Below are 14,499 nucleotides of genomic sequence, written 5' to 3' on the forward strand. Positions count from 1 at the left end.
CTTTCTCTCTGAAATCAATAAAAAAATATTTTAAAAAAGAATAAGTCAAATGGAATCACAGAGATATCAACTCATATTACTGAGCCAGTAAAACTGCCCATTTCCATTCTTCCTGTATATGAAAAAAACCCCGCTTTGTTTTAAATGTCTCCACAGTCAAGTTCTCTGTTATTTGTCGCCAAAAGCATTCAAATTCCTAACTGATTTATCTAGTCTTACTTGCAGCCAAGGGCACAGGCCACAACTTGGAATCAAAAGGTAATGATATAAAGAATAGACACTGTGGGCAACCTTTCTTGTGATGGGATAGTAGTGGCAGTGGTTATGGTGGCACCATCCATTGTGTTGATACTTCAGACTTTATTTTGCTTTCTGGTGGTCTTCACCAGGGACATAGACAATAGATTCTCTGTATTGAATAATTGTTACTACTCATTGAGTCAATGATTTTTGTAAATTTTCTCTCTTAATCACCATATCAGCCATTCAAGATGGATATTAATATCCATTGACCTGACCAAGATATCACAATTAGCAAGTGGCAGAGTTGGGATGCAGGTTCAGGTCAGAGTGACACCAAATCCAGATCTTAACCACTACATTATAGTGCCAATATTTATTTTGCCAACTTGTAATTTTTGGACTTGAGACCCTAACTCAGGCTGGATTCTAGGGCCACCCTAAGAGGGGAAGAAAGATGGGCTTGAATAGATTATTGTCTGTCATCAGCCCCTTCTGGCAGGGGGAGAGAGGATCCGCCCAAATGCAGCAGACAGGCTCTGAGCCAGGCAGCACAGATGCAGGCAATCCTCTGAGCCAGGCCGGGAAACATTCCAGATAAACCGCTAGACTTCTGTGTCTGAAACTCTGAGAGATGAGAATCTTGGAGACAAAGATAAGAATCTCAGAGACAAAGCTATTCCACAGGCTTAGAAATGTGCTGAAATCTAGGCAAAATGAGAAAATGGCAAAGTACATGAAGACAGGGCATGTGTGAGAATCAATCAACTCTGTTGTTAATTCTTTTCTTTTTTTTTAATTGATTTCAGAGAGGAAGGGAAAGGGAAAGAGATATAGAAACACCAATGATGAGAGATAATCATCGATTGGCTGCCTCCTACACCCCCCACACTGGGGATCAAGGCTGCAACCTGGGCATGTGCCCTGATTGGGAATTGAACCGTGACCTCCTAGTTCACAGGTCAACACTCAACCATTGAGCCACACTGGCCAAGCATCTGTTGTTATTTCTTGTTTGCAAAATGATTCACTGCACTCCTTTCTTTCTTTCTCTTCCCAAGGCTGGATTTGTAAGTCTAAGGCTCAAACCCCTAAAATACCAATCCAGTCTTCCTCTCACCTTCCATTCAGCCATGCTCCAAGTCTCAGAGCCACCTTGGCCCCCCATCCTTTTCATTTAGTTAACATTTTCCATAAATATCTACTGAGTATCATTTTTGAGCCAGAGAGGCAAGGACTCTCACTTCAAGGTACTTACAGAGAAAGAAGACATTACAAGATAATTGCACAAATAATTAATTAAGATTGTGAGACCTGCCAGGAAGGAAAGTAGTATTCAATGGGAGTATATCCCTGGGGAACTAGATCTAGACTGAAGACTCAGTGAAATCATTCTCTTTCCATTTGTCTTACTCCTTATCCTCCTCCTCCTCACTGCTCCCTTTATAAGAATGGTGTCTTTTGCATTGTCCCTTCCCCTGCATCCCCCTACCATAGCCTTGATTCAGGCCCTTGATACATTTTTGTATCTATCTTCTAACAGGTTTCTCTACCCGCCCCCCTTTTTTAATATGTTCTTATTGATTTCAGAGAGAGGGAGAGAGAGAAAGAAACATAGACTCATCATTTGGTTGCCTCCTGCATGTTCCCTACTGGGGATCAAGCCTGCAACCAGGGCATGTACCCTGACTGGTAATCAAACCATGACCTCCTGTTTCATGAGTCGACACTCACCCACTGACCCACACCAGCCGAGCTCCCTACCCCTTTTTTTGCCCACTCAAGTCCATGCTTTGCATCACAGCTAGAGTTATATTTCTAAGTGAAATATGACCAGCTCTTCCTTGCTTTCACATTAAGGTTTTACCTCTCTTGCCTGGCACATTGCTCAACCTCTTTTTTCTTTCTTTATTTTTTATTTTTTATTTTTTTATTTTTGAAGGTATCTGTTTTATTTCCTTTCAAAACTCATTTGACTTTTTTTTTTTATTGCTTAAAGTATTACAAAGGGTATTACATATGTGTCCATTTTATCCCCCCCACCCTAGACAGTCCCCTAGCCTCCCCTATCCCCCAGTGTCTTATGTCCATTGGTTATGCTTATATGCATGCATACAAGTCCTTTAGTTGATCTCTTTTTTTCTTTCTTTATCTCCAATTTCTACAGGAAGCTCTCGCCTCAGCCATCTCCACTATTATTTACTCATGTTTGCTCTGCAGTGTTCTTCCCATCTACCTCAGCTCAGTAAATGACTATTCTGAATTCAAGGGTCTCACTGAGCATGTGCTTGATGAGAGCCCACCATGGATGAGGCAACTGCGTAAGATCAGTGAAGAAAAAGCTGGAGCCGAAACCGGTTTGGCTCAGTGGATAGAGCGTCGGCCTGCGGACTGAAAGGTCCCAGGTTCGATTCCGGTCAAGGGCATGTACCTGGGTTGCAAGCATATCCCCAGTAGGAGATGTGCAGGAGGCAGCTGATCGATGTTTCTCTCTCATCGATGTTTCTAACTCTCTCTATCTCTCTCCCTTCCTCTCTGTAAAAAATCAATAAAATATATTAAAAAAAAAAAAGAAAGAAAAAGAAAAAGCTGGAAGCCAGTAGTCAGCCCTTGTTCTGATGACTACTCCAGATGTAATACCTGTTTCCACAATAGACTGTAAGCTCCATTAGGGCAGTGAGAGGATCTGAATTATCCACTGCTCTGACTCTAGTTGTGCCTGGTACAAAGTAGCAGGGTGCCTAGCACAGAGGAAAAAGTCAATAATTTTTTTCCTGTGTATAAATAAATGAATGAATAAATAAAAGTGACAAACACTCTTAAATTGCCTCCCACTAGAATTGTAAATGCACATGTTTAGAGTCCTTAAAAGATTAGAAGTTTCCTAGGGGGAGGGGTTGTGCCTTACTCATGCACGCACTCGTTACAAAAAAAATCACTTTTATAGAGTGGTTTCACATAGGTTATTTATTGCCTGTTTCACATTACAACCTTACAAAATTTTTTAAAAGTTTTTTTTAAAATTGATTTTAGAGAGAGAGGTGGGGAGAGAGAGAGAGAGAGAGAGAGAGAAATATCAATGTGAAAGCGATACAATGATCGGCTGCCTTCTGCACGCTCCCTACAAAGGATCAAGCCTGCAACCAGCATGTGCTCTGACCAGGAATTGAACCCGCAACCTTTTGGTGCACAGAATGAGCCCAACCAACTGAGCCACACCAGACAGGGCAACCTTATAAATTATTGTCTCAATTTTATAGATGGAGAAACTTCCTTCCTTCCTTTCTTCCTTCTCCTTCATGATTCCTCATCTCTCCTTTTCCTCTAGGATGCGTATGTGGTCTAGGTATTTCCTGTCTTTAACTGAGAAAGAAATTTAGAAGGGCTAAATGTAAAGGTGATTACAATGAGAGCCAGGGAGGCTATTTGCCCTAGGTTGCACATATATGAAGCACTCAAATACAACCTTTTGATGTTACGTCTGAATAAAGTCAAAGTCTGTGTGTGTGCTTGTGTTTTCTTGTTAAATGTAAAAATGTACAATTTTTGTACAATATTTTGTCTTGCCATTTTTCTTGTAAACATACTAGGAGTCATAAAATTGGGAAGAGGCCCAAGTTCAAAGAAATTAGGTAACCTGATAAAAGTCTGACCCCTACTTAAGGGCCTAAGCCAGGACTAAAACCCAGGATGTCTCCTCCTCCAGAGAAGCAACACTGCCTCAACACTGCCCCAAATGATTTCAGTATGGTCTCTATATGGAGGTTAAGGGATTTAAAGTCAGGTAGATGTGTTCCTTTCAAAGGTAAAACAGTTACTTTGCAACCTTGCCAAATAATTCAGCTTCCTCATTTTAAAACGGAAGGCTATAATGGTACCTACCGCAGCGTGTTCCTATTAGGATTAAATGAAAATGCATGCACTTGAAGCATTCAGTGCAGGCCTGGCATGTAGTCAGCGCGTAATAAATGGTAGTTCTTATTATAAGAGCTGTATTTGTGGAATGAATGACTGGCATATAATGCCTGCATTCAACTTGAAGCTTGGAACTACCACAGTCGCTCAATTGAAGGGACAGGAACTATATAGCCAATTTTTGCTGGACATAAATCTTTGTGGGAGGATAATCAATAGCTGGAAAATGTGAGCCTTGAGGCATCAAAGCTCTGATCCCCAGGTCCGAGCCAGGAAGACAAGCCTCCCCGGAGGGCTGCAGCCGCCGCGCGGAACCTCCCCTGAACTGAGTGGCAGCGGGCGGGGCACGCCCAGCCCGGGGTGAGGCTGCTTCAGAAGACAGGTTTTAGTGGAGTGGAGCAAGCAGTATCTCTTCTAATTCCGCTCATCTTAGTCTCGGAAACCACACCCTGGGGGCTTGGAGGAAGGACTCCAAAACCGCGGGGCGGAGGCTTCCGCGAGGCCCCAGACCTGACCATCTATGGTCACAGAGCGCACCGAACTAACAGGAAGTGGGGCGAGCTTCCACCTTCCCAGTCGGGGCAGAGCGAGCGAGGCCGCAGCGGGCACGCCCAGAAGCCCGGGGCTGAGCCCACGTGCTCTCGTCCACCCTCTCCCCACACCCAGCCTCTGCAGGTCCACCCAGAACACTGTCCAAGGCCAACGTCACAAACGGGGAAACCGAGGTATGCACGCCCCGAGAGAGGCGGAGCTTAGCCTTCATCGCCTCGCATAGTTGATGGCCGCCGAGAACTCCGCCCCTCAGAAAAACTACCCCTTGGTCCCTCCAAGACCCCTTCTGGACGGTTGTGAAAAGGGAGCGGTCGTTGCCATAGAGCCCATACTGGTAAGAGCGTTAGCCACTTACCTGTCCTCCTTCTCTGGAGGTGGAGCTTAGCCAGCAATTTCATCCCTTCATTGGTCCCGGCGCCTGCGGCCCCACAGTTAGATGGAGGCGTGGCCAGATAGGACACGCCCTTCGGGGGGGTCGCTCCCGCCCTGGGGGCGGGGCTGTTATGCCTGTGCGCTCCTGGCTGGCGGGTAGACGCCGGGGCGTGGTGAATAGGGGGTGGAGTCACGAGCAGGGCGGCCGGACTTCCTCCCCGCGCTCCTCCAGCCAGGCATTTCAGCTGGCCGTTCGTTTCCGGTGGGGGTGCCGCGCCCAGTGAGGGCCCGGAAGTGGGTCGCGCGAAGATTGCTGGGCGGTTCTTGCCGGAAGTGGAAAGCGGCTGTTCGCAGTCCGGAGGTGAAGCCGAGCTCTGAGGTGAGGGTTCGCGGTCCGGTAGGGACTGGGCTGCCTTCCGCGGCCCACTGGCCCCTGGCGTTGTTAATGGCCTATGTGCCTGGCCTATGTGCGCGTGGTGAACCCTGCCGAGGGGTCTGGGGCGGAGGCCTTGAGGCCGACCTGGTAACCTGGGCGCGGTCTCTTGAGGTGGGGCCGGGGTGACCAACTGAATTGGGCTCTCCCGGGGTGGCCCTTCCCCTGGATTTCGCAGTCCGGGTCATCAGCTTCAGCGGAGGCCTGATTCCTAAGATGCCCTGACTAAAAGGAACCTCCGAGACCTTAGTAGTCTTCCTTATCCCCATCTCGCCCCCATTGCACGGATAGGTAAATTGATCCCGGAAAGAACAGGCTGGTCTACGATCGTATAGCTAATGAGGGAAATAATTGGAATCATGACTTCAGTTCTTTGAATCCAAGCCCCAGATCCTTCCTACATTCTTTCCCCGAGAACCTGCCTCGGTACGGTTTTCCGGTTGGGTGTCCTCTCTTTGGCATCTGTAAGTTAAAGGGCACCAAGATAAAGGCTTCTTGGAACTTCTGAAGAGGCAAGTTAACTTTATTGAGGGTGTTGCATACTCCTGGTCCTGAAATCAGATGGCTGAGGTTTGGTCTTGCCCCACTGCTGAGTATCTGTGGCCATAGATGCCTTATTTAACTTCTTTGAGCCTCTTTCTCCCCACCACCCCCCACCCCCCATCCTTTAGGTGGAGATCTCCACTCACCTCACAGAATTAAATTTAGAACAAATTGTGTTTATTCTGTCTCAGGCACCCTGCCACATCCAGGGAATGCAGTTTTGAAACAAAACCAGCTAGATCCTGCCATCAAGGAGCTAACTGTTTGCAGGGACGTTTGTTTAAGAAGTAATTATAAATGTGATGTGTTAGGAAAGAACACGGGATGCTAGGGAAGTATGTAACAAGGGGCTCAGGAAAATTCCTTCTGCAGAAGCAATGTTTAAGATGAATTTTGAAGGATGAGTAGGAATAAGCTCGATGAAGAGAGGATGGCAACCTTTTTAAGGCAGAAGTATCAGAACTGCCAGTTGAACTTCTTTGTAGGAATTCCTGTTCAAGTGAAAAACCGGACAGCCCATCACCAATGATTTCTGGAGCCTTCAACATGTGTGAGGCACAGATTAAAGGAGGCACTTGGCCCTGGTGGCTAAGAATACAGTTCTCATAGAGTGGAGGAAGGGGCAGACTAGTAAAGCAGGGATGGTTTACAATGTTCAAGTGCACTCACTGTGTGAGCACAAGGCTGAAAGGCAGTAAGAGGAGAAATGCCTGAGCCAGATTTTCAGGCTTTGAGGAGGAAATGGGAGGCCAAGTCTTGGAGATTATTTAGCCATATGGTGAATCTGAAAATGGAATTGCCGTGCAAAGCGTACAAAACCAAGGACATGGAGGTCTGGACATGTGAAAGACCATGACTAGTTCAGTGTGACTAGACTTCTAGTAATGCTTGGAGAAGTGAAGGAAATGGGAAGTGGTGGGGGTCAAATATGAAGGACTTCGTAAAACCATGTTAGGAAATATGGATCTGGCCCAACTGGAGTGGCTTAATGGTTGAGTGTCAACCTATGAACCAGGAGGTCATGGTTCGATTCCCAGTCAGGGCACATGCCTGGGTTGCAGGCTTGATCCCCATTGGGGAATGTACAGAGGCAGCTGATCAATGATTCTCTCTCATCATTGATGTTGCTATCTTCTCTCCTTCTCCCTTCCTCTCTGAAATCAATAAACATATTTTTTTTTTTAAAAAAAAGCAATATGGAATATGGATCTGACCCTGAAAGCTATGAGGAGGCTTTGAAGGCTTTTATGTAGGAAAATTATGTTGTCAGATTTATGTTTTATTGTATTTATTTTTAAATATGCTTTTTAAAAATATATATATTTTATTGATTTTTTACAGAGAGGAAGGGAGAGGGATAGAGAGCTAGAAACATCGATGAGAGAGAAACATCAATCATCTGCCTCCTGCACACCCCCTACTGGGGATGTGCCTGCAACCAGGGTACATGCCCTTGACTGGAATCGAACCTGGGACCCTTCAGTCTGCAGGCCGACGCTCTATCCACTAAGCCAAACCGGTCAGGGCTAAATACGCTTTTATTGATTTTAGAAATGAAGGGAGAGGGAGAGAAGCACTGATGTGAGAGAAATATTGATTGGTTGCGTCCTGCATGGCCCGCCACCCCCCACCCCCCACCCCGCGCCAGGGAGCTAGTCTGCAAGTCCGACATATGCTCTGACCGGGAATCGAGCCAGTGACCTTTTGGTGCATGGGATAGTGTTCAACAACTGAGCCACATAGGCCAGGGTAGAGGTATGTTTTAGAAAGTTCAGTCTGTCAAATGGGAAGAGACATGAGAGGAAGTAGACCAGTGTTTGGAAGCTGTTTTCATAATCATGATTTTAAATAGGGCAATGACAGTGGAAAGAAGAGGAGGAATCAGGCTTGAATAATGTTAAAAAGATGGAATCCATAGAACTGGAGGCTGGTTGCTTATGGGAGTGAGGAAATAGGAGTAGTCTAGGGCAGTGGTCAGTAAACTCATTAGTCAACAGAGCCAAATATCAACAGTACTTCTTCAAAATAGACTCTCCCAGGCCGAAAACTGTCTTCTAAGCATGGGCCACGAAGTTTCAATCGCACAGTACGTGCACGCCTGCACGTGGTATTTTGTGGAAGAGCCACACTCAAGGGGCCAAAGAGCCGCATGTGGCTTGCGAGCCGCAGTTTATCGACCACTGGTCTAGGGTGATTGCCTGGTTTTCTGGCTTAGGGAACTGGGTAGTACCATTCACCAAGATAGGTATTATGAGAGGGAAGGCTGGGTTGGACAGGTGGCAGGGAAAGAAAATTAATTTTGGATATATTGAGTACAAGGTGTTTGCAGCACATCCAAGCAAAGATGTCTAATAAGGTACTCAAATAGTGGAAACAGCAAGAGCAAGATGTGGAGGCAGGAGAGGGCATGAAGTACTGGAACCTGGAGTTTGTGGCAGAAGATAAGATCAGTAAAAAGGTAGATGCCTGCCAGGTTTTGAATGGCTTTTGATACCTTATTTGACTGCACTTGTATTTTATTCTGTGGTTGACAGCTTGCTTATTGTATAAGTTGTTGCAGTCCAACATAAAGAAAATTCTATAAGAACTTCCTGCTTTTTTCTCCCCCCCCCCCAATACTTTATCAATCAGGTGGACATAATTTATGCCTCAGAAGTTTAAATAAAATGTAGCAGTGAAAGTACTTTGTCATGTACAACCTGTCTTGCAAACTGAAAATGGTGGTAGTGTTAAGATTCGATTAATGTGTTTTTGCCTTGAGGAGGTTAGCTGTTTAGTTTGTAAAATGTTTTGTTTCCAATAAGTGGTGATCTTTATTGTCACCCCTTTTCTTGGTTATACATACATTTGTTTAATTGCTATTATTTTTTTTAACGAGGGACTAAGCCTTTAAAAATTTACTTCCTCCTTTCAGTTTTCTGAAGCATTGTGAGTCAACGATTCATTTTACTTAAACAAGCAAATGCAAAATATCATTTGAATTTGAACCCTCTGGTTTGGAATTTAATCCTGAGATTTGAAATCTCAGGATTCTCAAGCCATAATTTACCCAGTCCTAGTGATTATGCCTTGGAATTGTCATCATCAGTTTCTTTACTTTCTACTAACCTGGCTTTCATGCCTATACTTCAACTTCTGCACCACAACTAGACTAATCTTACGAAGAACCATTTTCATCTCATTACCCTTCACTTTGCCAAAGAATCATATTACCGAAGAATCAAATCTAGCCCTGGCTGGTTTGGTTCAGTGAATAGAGCATCAGCCTGCAGACTGAAGGATCCAGGATTCTATTCCAGTCAAGAGCACATGCCTGGGTTGCGGGCTGGATCCCCAGTAGGGGGCATGCAGGAGGCAGCCGATCCATGATTCTCTCTCATCATTGATGTTTCTGTCTCCTCTCTCCCTCTCCCTTCCTCTCTGAAATCAATAAAAATACATTAAAAAAAAATCATAGGAGAAATGGAAATAAACATAAAATTTTAAAAAAGAATCAAGTCTAAACTCCATTGTCCAATTTACAAAATTCTCCACAATCAGACTCTTATCTTAGTTTTTTTGGATGTTTCAGATTGACAGTATAATTTAGAAAGTCCTAAACTGCCACATTAGCATTTTATTTGTATTTCTTGAGCTTCCCTTTGCTCCTCACTATATTGGGACAGGGTTTCTCAATTTGGCACAGTTGACAATTTGGGCTGGATAATTTTTTGTTGTGGTGTTGTCCTGTGCATTGTAGGATTTTATTTATTTTTAATAGATTTTTATTGATTTCAGAGGGAGAGAGATAGAAACATTAGTGATGAGAGAGAATCATTGATCGGCTGCCTCCTGCACGCCCCCTACTGGAGATCGAGCCAACAACCCAAGCATGTCCCCTTGGCTCAGTGGATAGAGCGGCAGCCTGCGGACCAAAGGGTCCCAGGTTTGATTCTGGTCAAGGGCACATACCTGGGTTGCAGGCTCAGTCCAGCGTGCAGGAGGCAACCAATCAATGATTCCCTCTCATCATTGATGTTTCTATCTCTCTCTTCCTCTCCCTTCCTCTCTGAAATCAATAAAAATATGTTTAAAAAAAAAAGAAAAAGTATCATATCATAGCTATGATTGTGCAATGCCTTATCTCTCCAACTAATTTTTCTAAAGGCAGGCTCCATGGCCATGCTTAGCACAGTGTATGGCACATGAGAAGTACTAGGTATCCTGCAATGATTGAATCATACGTTTCATTGAGACATCAATAATTATTATTTATTCAGAGAATTCCTGGGTGGTCCTTGAAGGACTTGCCTTTTTGGTTTTTTTTGTTCTTTTCCTGAGAGGGTGTGATCTTAATAGAGAAATGCTACTGATTTAGGCACTCACTAGAAGAAAGCTTTGGGTTAGTTGACAGCGCAAGTCAGGAGATTTATAGAGGGTGGAGCAAAAGTAGATTTACAGTTGTGAGAATGAGAAATACAGAATTTATTCTTGTATTATTTATTAATTATTGTATTATTTTTCATATGAACAACTATAAGCTTACTTTTGCCCCACCTTGTATGTCCCCTATATTGGGGATATATAAATTCCTGTTTTGTTCATGTTGCCTGCATTTAGGCAGCTTGGTTTAGTGGACAGAAATTATTTATTTTAAACTGCATATAATTTATGATGTTGTATTCAATGTTTATTTGATTGATTAAATTGTTATAGTTTATCATCTTTAATGTAGTTACAGCATCCACCATGAAGTAGTTTCTTCGTGGTATACTGTTCATGTAAACAGCATAAAAAGAATCATGGCTCTAAAAATATTCCTCATGCACAGTGCAGCTTTGTTTGCTTTGTATTACCAAACCTGTCATGTCAAACTTTTCCGTCTGACTGGAAAATAGTTATAGTTGAAATGTTTCATGGAAGGAATGAGCTTGCATTTTTTGTTTTGTTTTGTTTTCTTTTTCTCCTCCAGAGGTCATAAAAATTCCTGTATTTAAGTTAATTATAGACTTATAGTCACAGATCTTTTCATACATCTAATTGTAGCTAAATCATGAGTAGGGACAAATGGCATCCTTGAATCTATCTTTATGCATGAGAATGGGAAATGCTGTTCTGTTTAAAGCCACTGCCCAGCTGAAATCAGCCAAAGCAGTTTTTCCTTATACAGTGTCAAAGATGCCTGCTAAATGTTCCTATGCAGTTAGTCTTCATCATATTCCTTGCATGTAAGACAGAGAGGAACCCATTGCCACATAAAGTTATGTTTGCCCCAGACCTTTAAAACAGCTAGTTCCTAAGTCTTGACTCCAGCTTGTACATTATTACTAGCTTTACTCCTGGAGTTTCAGATAGAGGACCATGTTAAGGAGGGAACAGGAGACAAGTGCTGATATTGAATTGGATTCTTTCCCTCCCTAGAAGATAGGCCTTTCATTCTCTTAATCTAAGCCTCAGGTGGCAATGACTCAGGCACTAAATGTCATTGGTTTCATCAGTGAAACCAAATGCTTGGGGAAGAACAGTGGCTCCTGATTTGGGTTAGATTTAGATGGCATCTTTACTGGGGCAAAGTGGTGTCTGTTCTTTGGTTTCTGGGTTAAAACAGCCAACTTGTAAGTATCTGTCATTAGCATGTCTAGGTTTTGCTTCCTGACATGTTAGAGGCTAGTGATGAGAATTTCTATATTGTTAGTAGAACGAAGTGATGCCTTATAGCTCACTGGTAGCTAAAGAGATATTCCAAGTGGAGCTGTTTGGCTTTATTTTCATTATAAAGAAATTATATAACTTTGTTAAAGAAAGTTTGGAAAATGGAGGGGTAAATTGTCCAAAACCCCATCACTCTAATGTGACAAATATTTTAAAATTTGTTTTCTTAAAGTCTTTTTTCACAGTGCATTTAGCTACTCTGTTATAATCAGAAGTCTAAGCTAACATTGTAGTGAGCATCTTCCCACCTATCATTTTTCCCACATTAGGATGATTTTCTTAGGATAATGTCTCAGGAAAAGAATTACAAGTCAAGGCCAAGAGAAGCCTTTTGAAGTAGATCAGTTGTACTATCATAGTATACAGGCTGAAATGTATAGTTTCTCTTCAGTTTCATTATAACTTAAGGGAACAACTACCAGACAAAGTAGAAAACATTTAAGTGTAGCACTTCCTACTCAAGTAGAAATTCAGACCACTGGTTTAATTGCCTGATGAGATGAGACAAAAATTGCAGGAGTAACCTGGTTCCATTTACTTTTGCACAACTTCCTTGAGTAGGCAGGAAGAATTGGGTTGCTTCAATTGTTAGAATGATGAGAGTATGAAGCAGCTTTGACAGGTATCACAAAAGCCATTTCTGATTTTACTTCGTTTCAGATCACAAAAGAAATTGCTGGAGAACCAATGTTCTAGTTTCTTTTTGCTCTGCATGATATCCCTTCAAGAGCCTATCCATTCTCGTGACTTCATGACATTTCTTTGCCGATGACTTGCAGACATTGATCTCCAGTCTTGATCTTCCCAAGCTTAATTTCTAACTACTTACCTGGCCATTTCTATTTGATGCTTCATCTCTTCACATACTGCATATCCAAAAATGACCAGGTTTTTTTTGCCCTAACTAGAACATTGTAGAACATGTTTCCGTCTATAGTGTCATCATTCTCTTAGGCCACTGGATTTGCAACTCTGGAGTCATCTTCGGCTCCCTTTTTCTGAATGCTACTGTATTCATTAGTCAGCGCTGCACAGTTGTTACTTGTTCTGTGTTTAATGCACACTTGTTTTGTGTGACCTTCAATGGCAAACCAAGATCAGTGGGTGGAAGTTGCAGGGAAGCCAATTTTGCCTCCATATAAGGAAGAACTTTTAAATACTTTGAGCTGTCTGAATGGAATGGGCTGCTTCCAAAAGTCTTGGGTTCTCCACACTGAAGGTAACTGAACAGAGGCTACCTGACTAATTGCTGGGAATGTTGAAAGGACTGTTTTGGCATCAGATGGTGTTTTTACAAGATAGTTCCTGCACTCCCTCCTAATCCTGAGAGCCAGTGATTCAGTGGAAGGTAGCTTTGTTTCTCCTGCAACTCCCTTAGGGCAGAAAAACTACCATTCTTTTATATTTCCACAGCACTTAATTCGTGTGCTGGTCACTTACTTGCCTAAAACTGATTATTTGTGGGTTACTCTATTCTTTTCCTGTGTTTTCTGTATCTGGTTAGACACTAGATGTTATGGATGTTTAACTTTGAAATATAAAATATATTTTTTGAAATAGCCTTCTTATTTTACAGATGAACAAGAGCTTTCAACCTAACTTAAACCCTAGTATCTTCCTTTTCCCCCCAAATCCCATTCTGTTTCTCAGACAGTATTTGTTTTTTCTCAGATAGTATTTGTAAAATTTAACTTTCCTTATATTATTCACTCAAAATCCCTGAATGGCTTCACAATTATCACAACATCAAATTCAAATACTGCCTGGCTTTCCCATGATACTTCACGTTGCATGATATATGCGGTCTTGTACTTTTTATGCATTGCCTTGTTCTTTCTTCTTTGCTTCTGATTGCTCTGGAATGTCTTTCCTTTTTTTCTTTTACCTTTTCTATCAAAATGCCCTACTTCCCTCCAACCAGATTACTTTCAATCCTCATTGATTTCTTCTGAGCTCTCAGACCACATAGTAATTTATACTATACTAGAGGCCTGGTGCACGAAATTCGTGCATGGTGTGTGTGTGTGTGTGTGTGTGTGTGTGTGTGTGTGTGTCCCTATCCCTCAGCTCAGCCTGCACCCTTTAAAATCCAGGACTGCTGGCTTCCAACTGCTCACCTGCCTGCCTGCCTGATTGCCCCTAACTGCTTCTGCCTGCCAGCCTGATCACCCCTAACTACTCCCCTGCCAACCTGATCGATGCCTAACTGCTCCCCTGTTGGCTTGATTGCCCCTAACTGCCCTCCCCTGCCAGCCTTGTCACCCCTAACTACCCTCCCTTTCAGGCATGATCACCCCCCAACTCCCTTTCAGGCCTGGTCCCTCCCAACCGCCCTCCCCTGCAGGCCTGGTTCCCCCCAACTGTCCTCCCCTGCAGGCCTGGTTCACCCCAACTGTCCTCCCCTATAGGCCTGATCGTGACAACTGCCCTCCCCTGCTGGCCATCTTTGACCACATTGGGGTGGCCATCTTGTGTGTTGGAGTGATGGTCAATTTGCAATATTACCTCTTTATTAGATAGGATAATTCAGAACCATACAACATTCTGCAAAGAAAAAGCTTTAGTATAAAGGTTGACACTTTAACCTACCCTGATCCGAGTGAAGTTAGATATCTAACAACTTTTAAAAATATAGTCTTTATATAAGTGTGTATGTGTATATTGATTGCAGAGAGAAAGGGAGAGGGAGTGAGATAGAAACATCAATGACAAGTTTTCAGGATTTATTATGTTGCCATTTCATCTATGTTGTC

The 14,499-nt window shown here is 43.1% G+C and overlaps 1 protein-coding gene across 6 annotated transcripts in view; it reads left to right on the forward strand.

Moving 5' to 3' along the window:
• Window positions 1-4,859: 4,859 nt before the first annotated feature.
• Window positions 4,860-14,499, forward strand: part of CAP1 (cyclase associated actin cytoskeleton regulatory protein 1) — a 30,390-nt gene continuing 20,750 nt past the window's right edge. For 2 of the 6 annotated variants that reach the window (XM_036350827.1, XM_036350830.1), the window contains exon 1: window positions 5,303-5,458. The gene's annotated coding sequence lies outside the window, so the exon portion shown is untranslated. Of the gene's footprint in view, window positions 5,042-5,302; window positions 5,459-14,499 lie in introns of those variants that run through there. The other 4 variants (XM_036350832.1, XM_036350829.1, XM_036350831.1 and 1 more) reach the window with 4 other exon arrangements.

This window comes from Myotis myotis, unplaced genomic scaffold (genome assembly GCF_014108235.1).
Source record: "Myotis myotis isolate mMyoMyo1 unplaced genomic scaffold, mMyoMyo1.p scaffold_m19_p_2, whole genome shotgun sequence".
Lineage (NCBI taxonomy): Eukaryota > Metazoa > Chordata > Mammalia > Chiroptera > Vespertilionidae > Myotis > Myotis myotis.